Source organism: Haemaphysalis longicornis, unplaced genomic scaffold (genome assembly GCF_048455015.1).
Source record: "Haemaphysalis longicornis isolate Haplotype H1 unplaced genomic scaffold, Haemaphysalis longicornis Haplotype H1 scaffold_4, whole genome shotgun sequence".
Lineage (NCBI taxonomy): Eukaryota > Metazoa > Arthropoda > Arachnida > Ixodida > Ixodidae > Haemaphysalis > Haemaphysalis longicornis.
Window position 1 is genome coordinate 99,450,090 of NW_027526361.1, and position 9,151 is coordinate 99,459,240.

Sequence of the window (9,151 nt, forward strand, 5' to 3'; positions counted from 1 at the left end):
TTAAGATAGGTAGAAACCTATTTTAGGGAGAACTCAGGCTACTCATGTTCTACAACAAGACGAGGGAATGTAACTACAAGAAAAATGTACCTTTCGGTGCTTGAGAGAGTCTAGTATTTTTTTTTCAGAGTCTTAAGTTGTGGTTTACTTAATAATTTTAACTAGGATACCAACACTGTTGATTTTTTACTTTCTCGGAAGCTTCAACCCTCAGTTAAAACGCAAGGCTGGAGATGACTAATGATGCTATGGAAGCTTGCGACAGTAGTGATGGAAAGGAACATCGGTTATAGGCATTGCTGCGTTCTTTATGTTTGTATTGTGTTGTAAAATAAGTGATGTTTCAAAATACTAAGCGAATTACCGTAGCATAAGTTAAAATCGTGGCGGCAGTTTATTTCATTATCGTTTGAATGCGTTCAAACAATATGAATGTGAACATCTTCGACAGAACTTTGTCCGGTTGGGTTAAAATTGAGTTAAACTTCCTCAAGTTTAACCCAATGAGACAGAGCTCTGTTGAAGATGTTCACGTTCAAACAATGTGTTCTCTACTTTAGCAATCAAATAAGGCTTCTTTGCATGACGTTGTTGTAATGCAAAAAAGCCAGCACAAAGGCAGCCCTTTGAAAGCTTTAAACTGGGCGCTACCAAATGATGTCACCGAGAGCTGTCGTGTGACATTATGACGTCAGAATTTCAAATGGTGCCGAAAATGCGCTCCCACAATGTACACCTCCGGCTAGCCAGGAGAGGTGGCCGAGTGCCGCTGGGCAAGCTTCTCCGAGGCCTGTCGCCCGTGCGAAGTTGTTGCGTGCAGGTTTGCTCCGGCCGCTCCGGCCGCTCGCTTACCGGCTGCAACGTAATTTAGGTTTAGAAAATGCTGATTTTTCCTGGCCGTTTGCGCCGTGCAGGTGCGTATTTCAGCTGCCATTTTAGATGCGACTGCATCTCATTCACTCGCCTTGTCCCTCCATACGGCGTTGTTGTTGTCCGTCCACACCCCTCCCCCATTCTCCTCGCCGCGCGAGCTGCGCTCTCCGCCGCTCCCCCCCTCTCCTCTCCGATAGCGAACACTCTCTCGCGAGGGGCATTGGATTGGATTCGATTGGGTTGGCTTGGCTTGGATTTGATTTGATTGGATTGGATTGGATTGGATTGGATTGGATTTGGGTTGGATTGGATTTAAGTGGATTGTGTTGGATTGTGTTGCGTCATAGCCGCGCCACGTTGCGTCATAGCCGCGGTCGTTCCAGCACCGGCGTTCCGTTTTCGGGGACGTGCATAGACTTGATCTTCGCTGCAAATTGCACGGTGGTCCCATTACTTCTCCATCCACTACCCGTACACTTCAGCGACCACAAGGCCGTCATCGTTAACGTTACGCCGCGTGTTAAATAAAGAATACACCATACGCGTTCCTCAAACGTTTTACGCAATTAGAGAATCAACCCAACGGAAACACCAAGTGAGCCCGATGCGTCGCCTCCACAGGGTTCCCCTCGCGGGAAGGTGGGGTAATTTTTGTAGTCGTTTTAGGCAGACTACACGGAAATAAGATTTTCAAGAGGTCCAAATCTTGAGCGCAGTTTGCCTTTGAGGAACTGCGACAGAGGATATAAAACGTGCATGCCGAGAGAATGGCTAAACGTTGAGCTTCGTGTTAATAATTCAACTCTTCTGTAGTAAATGCGGAATTGGAACAGTTAACTTGGTAAGAGCCATTATTGTAGACATGTGTGAAACAGGGTTTTTCCTGCGAAGAAGCATATGTTTAACCCCCCCTCTCCAGCTTTTATTCCGCTGAAGCCGCTTTACTCGGCGCCGCTTCGGCGTTCTTTTTCGCCACCGCCGACCCCTCTTTCCCAACTGTTTTTGGCCGGTGTCTTTCACATTTAAGCACGCTCGCATAGGCGGTGGCTCGTGTAGCACGGACGTGCGTGGAGTGGAGGGAAGACGGGGGCGTGTACGCGCAGCTATAGATTTTATGTCCTCAGAAATAACATGTCCGTTGCGCTGGCGGGAGGCTTACACGTGGATGTCAAACAGCCGATGCGACCTGTATAGTGTCTTCAGTGTTCGAGCGAATTTGGTTGTGTGTTACAGAGACAGTAAGGTGCCTACGACACAGGAGGGAAACAGACAGCCTAATGTTTGTTCGCTAAAACAAAACTCGAACGCTTCGAAGTTTCTTCACTAAATGGCTAGAAAGTATGCTCAATCGAAAATTACAAAAAACGTGCTTTGTTTCATCCGCTCCGTCGACTGCGTCTAGCTTCGCAGGTCATCCATCTTCACAGAATGGAAGGGCACTAACTTTATTAGTACATAATTTATAAAGAGCTACCGCGTCGCGCTAACATGCCTCGTTGTCGCATCATTCCGTCTATCGACAGCAAATACGTAAGAAATGACAGAAGCCACAAGGCAAACTGAATGCCACCTTTACTAATCGCATGTCTAGTGGTCTCTTCGATTTGTAATTTTGGATACGTCAGAACTGCCTTAGGGCAGCTCCTTATTTTTCCCCATCAAATTTCTATTGCAAGAGCAGTTACGGGCTGCACACGAACTGCTTAGAATTGTTGTGTGCAAGCAATTACAGGAGACCACGGGTAAAATGTCCTTGTGAACATCGCCCCGCCTCTCTCAAGAAGTTCCTGTTTTTGTGTGAAGTTCCCTCATACCATTTGCTTTCGCTTTGCAATCCGCTGTGGTCAATCGGCCGGAGAGCTATGTGTAACGCGGTGCCCTCTTCGAAAGCAAAATCCCTAGCGTATTTTGTTGAAATGTTCTTAAATAACCGGCGTCTCTTTCGTAAAGCAGGCTTCCCACAACAAGGAAATGTTTGTAGTGAAGGGGGCTATACAGGGTCTCTTTGATCGCGCCGCGGATAGACAGAAACAGCGGTCGATTCCCACTGAAGCTATCCGTGTAAAGGTACATTTCCTCAAAAATGCTCTGGAAGAGGGTGCCTCTGTTTACAATAGCTCCTGTATTGAAACAATAAGGATATATTTACTGCCTTTAAACCGAGTGAATGGGGCCAAGCGTTGTTTTAAGGAGCCCCAAAGAAAATGTTTAGGATGTCTAGTGCGCTCATTGTATTTGTGGAATAAGCTTTAGAAGATTTCTTTTTCAGTACGCTTGAAAGATGTTTTGGTAACACTCCAGCAAAAATGTCAAGGTAAAACGTGAGCGATGAAAGAGGGACTGTAGGGTACTTGAACAGCATTGATTAAACGAGGCAACTAAAAAAACTCTTGCGATAATTTTCGGGTGTTTCTTTTAGATAACTATTTATTGTACTGGTTGAAAAGGGCACGCCAGTCACCTGTCTTTCTCCAGGGCAAAAAAAAAAAAAAAAAAAAAAACTCGCGAACACTTATCCCGCGATGCCCCTCTCACATTCAACATGGCTGTAGCCGCCTGACAACAACACTGCATAATTTGAACGAAAGGAAATACTCGAAAATAAAGAAAGCTAGTCGAGCAGGCAGACATGGCAGCAGTGGGGTTCACTAGTGTACGTTCAACATTGCATAGGTGAGAATCGGGTCCAACTTAACAGCAAATTCTCTGTGCCAGACAATATTATAGGTACTTATCGGTAAAATCTGTATTGAATAGTGCTACCGTTACTCTTTATGCGAGGAGTCGCAGAACGCACTGCGACCAAAGCGAAGCTGGCAGGTTTGGGGATTAAATTTAGCACCACCTGACGGAGCGCACCGTCACTACACAGCAATTTTTCTGCGCGCTGGCTGCCATTGTCGTTGGCTGCTATGGGCAGGTTGCCATCTATATAGCGGGTCGGGGATTAATGTCAAAGCAAAAAAATATTTAAATAACTTCTGACTACGGATATAACTGTAGCAGGGTATAGAGTCGGTCGTGGTATACGTATAGGTCGAGGTAAAGGTCGACGCTCGTTCATTCAGTGCTGGCTTTTCTTATCACTGATTTAGATTGAAATCGCAGTTTTTCGCCATTGTAGACCATAAAATAAAGTCCGATCCCCTATGGCGATTTTATTTTTAAATTTTGAATAGATTCCCTGTTTTGATTGCGTTTACGTCGACGCTCGTTCATTCAGTGCTGGCTTTTCTTATCACTGATTTAGATTGAAATCGCAGTTTTTCGCCATTGTAGACCATAAAATAAAGTCCGATCCCCTATGGCGATTTTATTTTTAAATTTTGAATAGATTCCCTGTTTTGATTGCGCGTTTACGTACACGGTTCCCCAACAGTTTTCGCTTCAATCGATCGCTTCAAAACATCCGAATGTAGGGTAAATTATAGTTCTTTCAGAGCAACGAGACACTCTGAGGGTTTGCGAATGGTCTGTGAGCCGTTAATACAAAATTTCACGAAGCTCACGGGATCCCTAATTAACGAGAAATATCGTCGAGTTTTGGAACTGCAGCGCTTTATATCGTACTTGAGGCTGGGTTTTTGTGCATGCGCTAATTAGGGCGCCCTCAGTTCGACGTTTCATCGGGATAATATGACGTGGCATAAGGAGGCAACTTGCGTGGGAAAGATTTTGCCTGAAAGAACAAGCTATGAAATTCTGTAGAAAGTACGTCCTCACCTAAGATTATTGAACATCCAACACAAGTAAAAGGAATGTGAGCAACACAACGTCTTCAAACTATCGACATCTTTGAGCAAAGCAGGCCCGGACGAATTCACGTGATTGTGGTTCGTGTACGGAGTGGACATCAAGCAGGACGAAGCTCTCCAACAGAGTTAAAGAACTTCTCCGTCCACCCTTTTACCTCCACACACGAAACTGCGACACATTCTTTTCCTAATAAATAAATAAATTGATTGATTGATTGATTGATTGATTGATTGATTGATTGATTGATTGATTGATTGATTGATTGATTGATTGATTGATTGATTGATTGATTGATTGATTGATTGATTGATTGATTGATTGATTGATTGATTGATCAACAGTGCGAATGATATATAGTTATGTGGACCGCTATGACTAGAATTATTAAAAGAAGATCTTAGCCTCCTGATCTGTCAACGCCCAGAAAAGTCAGCGACACGTAATTATGAATGTCTTCCCATCATTAAATATCCACCCATCATTAAATATCCACGAACTATGTCCCTTGTCGAGACCTTGTCGCCACAATAGTGAACCCTTAACCGGCCCGAACGAGGTGCTTTCCCAGAGACAAAAAGAAAACCGAAGAGAAGAAACGCGGGAAAGTCAGAACAATGGACCGACGCAGGCAGTTCGATACGCAGTCACGTAGCTGCAAACTCAGCACAAAACGCAGTCAGTCCATACATTGCGCGCTGTGCAAACCCAGGGGTCGCAAACACGTTCGCGCATTCCCTCTAAGTCAGGAGCTTACGCTCCAGAGTTATAGGCTTGAGGTTTCGGTACTAAAACTTAATTGTTTTTGCCCCCCGTGCATTTTCCCCTCTAATTCATTTTTTCTTTCTGTGGCGTTTATTTGTGCTTATATTAATGCCAGTATTGAGCACCTACACGACGTAAGCATCATTACGGTCAGAATGCGCAGACGGCAACGGTTCCCCGCTGACATTGTTAATGAACTAAGCATGGGTATAACGTGCACACTAAATCGCGTGAAAGCGCTCCGCTTCTGGTGCGGAATCTCGCATCGGGTTGTCTGTGTATGCGAGCATGGTCGAATAATTAACCGCAGTCGTCAGGGGAGGTGGTTGGGGCGTGTCATTGTACCCTGTATGGATGCCTCGCGCTGTAAAGGGAAAAATAATTGCAAGAATGGCGACGCTTCAGTTGCTTAGCCGACACGCAAACAAAGGCGGCCGGAAAATTATTGCAAACGATATCACTATCACACGGGCCTTACATCATGTTAGATTATCAAACCATCCCAACAAGTAATGAGGTTACGTTTGTACGTAAGGCGTTTCAGTAAGTAGAAACCGGCACAATGGCTGCGACATTTGAGTGCTAACACACTATTAGCCTACCTATGCTGATCTCGCGAATGTAGAAATCCATTTACTCGGAGAAGCCCCGGTCAGGTGTCCTTCAGGACCCTTTTTGGAAATAAAGTTTCACCACCACCACCATCGTGTTTTTTCGAGTACATAACTTGTTTTGAAAAGCTCGATGGCAGTCGGGCGTTGGAGAGACGAAGGTATGCTGCGGCCCGTCGTTGGGCTTAACAAAACCCTTTCAGGTCTAACGTCGTATAGGCAGTTCGACGTACAAAACGTCGGACGTTGCTTATAGCACGTCTCAAACCTCAACCCGCAGGGGACGTAACGTTGAGCCTATAACTAAAACTCTAGGCCTAACGTCACCCATTGACGTATAGTGTCGTCAATCAGGGCCCATTAAAAAACAACCATTGTTTTTATTACACGTAAAGGTGGCGATATCGATTGACGTCATAAGTATGAAAGTGGAGGAGAGAGAGAGAGAGAGAGAGAGAGAGAGAGAGAGAGAGAGAGAGAGAGCGATCTTTAATGAAGTCTGGCGATGTTAGCTGGGCTAAAATGCCTAACTTGCTACGCCAGTTGGTGACGGGATGAAGATGATGGCGATGATGTTCAAGAAGTTGATGCGTACAGATACAGCGAGTTATTTACAGCGACTGGTCTAGACCTGTGTGTTGCAGGTACTCTATCAGAGCTTTGGTAGCCCTTAAAGGGACACTGAAGTGAATTTGTCAAGCTCACGTTTTTGCTTGCACTGCGTAGACTGGCTCAAATTAGCACACTTTTCATCGTTTATCTGGTTGACAAATCGGTAATTATTTTACAAAGCGCGAAAGAAGAAAAACTACCATGCGCGGTTTGCGGCGGCCGCACCAACTAAGGCTGTGACGTTGAGAGGAGGGGCGCCGTGATTGGACGATGCCCAAGGTTAGCAATCACACAAGTTTCGGTTTCGGTTTCGGTTCTGTAAAACATAACCAATGGCTTTGTTGGATGGGCATTCTCAATATCTCAGTAATCATCGTACCGCGCTTCTGCCATGTTGTCGGCTGTAAAATGCACAAGATAAGCCTCCCAGGACGGCTTGTAGTCGTAGCATTCACTAGCCGAGACCTACGCAGTGCATGAACGCCCTCCGCGTACCCGCAGACGCCCAAATGTCATGCGCTTTTCCCCCATATTTGGAGCTTGCCTCCCTCATGCCTGTATCGTAAAAAGCGTGTTCGCACCAGGCCAAGGGTCTGTTCATTCTGGCCTGTGCCCACTGCCTGCAAGCAGTCGGTGCTTATGGCAACAGCACGCCAACGAGAACTCGCTAGCGCGCCAGCGCCAGCCTGCGCGCGTTTTGTGAACTAGTTCGTGTAGCCATGAACGTTGCGGCCCAAAAAAAAGGTGAACTCAATATAGAAAACATCGGCGGAATAAAAAAAAGTTAACTTACAAAAAAAAAAGCACGTACCCGCTGGGATTCGAACCCGTGACTCGCAAAACATCTGCAGTGAAATCCCAGCGCCCCAAACCGCTAGGCTACAGAGCGGGACGCGAAAGCCTTGCTAATATAGGGTATATATTGTATAACCGGTTTACACTTTTATTTAATTTTGGCATTTCAAGCCGCTTAGGTGACTATTTGTTGTACTGCGATCGTGCAGTAAGCGTCGCCCGAGTTTCCACAGTAGCTCACGTCTAGCAATTGCATTTCGTAGACGGAAAAGCGTTCGCAGATGCGTAGTCGTGCTGCTGACCGCTGTGCTTGTTCGCCCAGCGCAAAAAAGTGCTTCCCACGCCCTAGTTTTACGCTGTACGGTAAAAATATCAGTTGATTTTATTTGCTTAGTACCTATATTGACTTCGCTGACTCTTCTCCCGCCTTCAAGAGGCCTTATATTTTCCTACTGGCGTACCAGTCAGCGAAGCGTCGCATGTGCAGCGCTTGTGTGAAGCGACCTTGACTTGGAGCTAGATACAGTGTACAAACAAACCAAGTAAAGAAAGGCACATTCTTCCATTCACAAACGTGTCCTGGCTTCGTTTCAACTAAGCGAACGAATTGCGACCAAGCAATTTTTTTTTAACCTCCTTGATTGCGACGACCCGCCGGCGGCCGGAGGACGAAACGCTGGGCCGACTGACTCTGTCGGCCGGGGAGCCGTGCAGTAGCGCAGCCGTGGCGCAGCCAATTGCCAGCTCATCCCCTCCTGACGTCACACGAAAACGCCACAGAAAATGGGCGAGCGTAAAGAGAGGAGGACAGCGTTTTCAAATTAGTTTTTCTACTAAATAAAATCGCGTAAACGCGCCTAGAGTGGTCGAAACATGGCCTGGGGACTCCGGACTACAATTTGCGCTAGTAATCCCGCAATGTTTACATATCACTTCAGTGTCCCTTTAAAGCACGTTTGGGACAAGCCCATGGTCCTAAAACGTCCTTTAGCTGCATGTCCACGGAAAGCGGCAGTCCCAAAGTCACTGCGAGGGATACTCTTTGAGCACTGAATCGAGCACATTCACAGAGCAGGTGCTGCAGGGTTTCTCGCACATCACAGTGTGGGCAGAGTGGCGACGTAACCTGTTTTATCTTGAAGAGGAAGTTGCGCGTGTATGCGACATTCAACCGCATGCGATGTACAATTGCTTGTACCCGCTTGGGGAGTCCTGGTGGAATTTTAAATTTGCAGTTGGGATCTATGAAATATAACTGCGCATAATGACGTGATACGTCATCCCAGGCTGCACGCTGCATATTCCATGCCACGCTGGATGCAAGTATAGATGCATCTTTCCTGGAGAATGGTATAGCTATTGCCGATCCATTATGCTTATGCGCAACGGATGCAGCAATGTCCGCCTTCACATTGCCAGTTATCCCACAATGGGCTGGAATCCACTGAAGTGCAATGTGATGGTGCGCTTGGAGAGCTTGGAGATTTAAAGCGTGTATGTCACACACAAGCTGGTCTTTTGGAAAAGATGCTAGACATTGAAGGGCAGCCCTTGAGTCTGTGAAAATGGCCCACTCTCGAGCGGGTTGCTTGACGATATGAGCGAAAGCCACCCTCAGAGCTGCAAGTTCGGTAGCCGTAGTTGATGTTCTGTGGCTGAGCATGACACTGATGGTAGTACGGGATGACGGTATCCACACCCCGATAGTGGATGATGTTGACGACACCGACCCATCAGTGTAC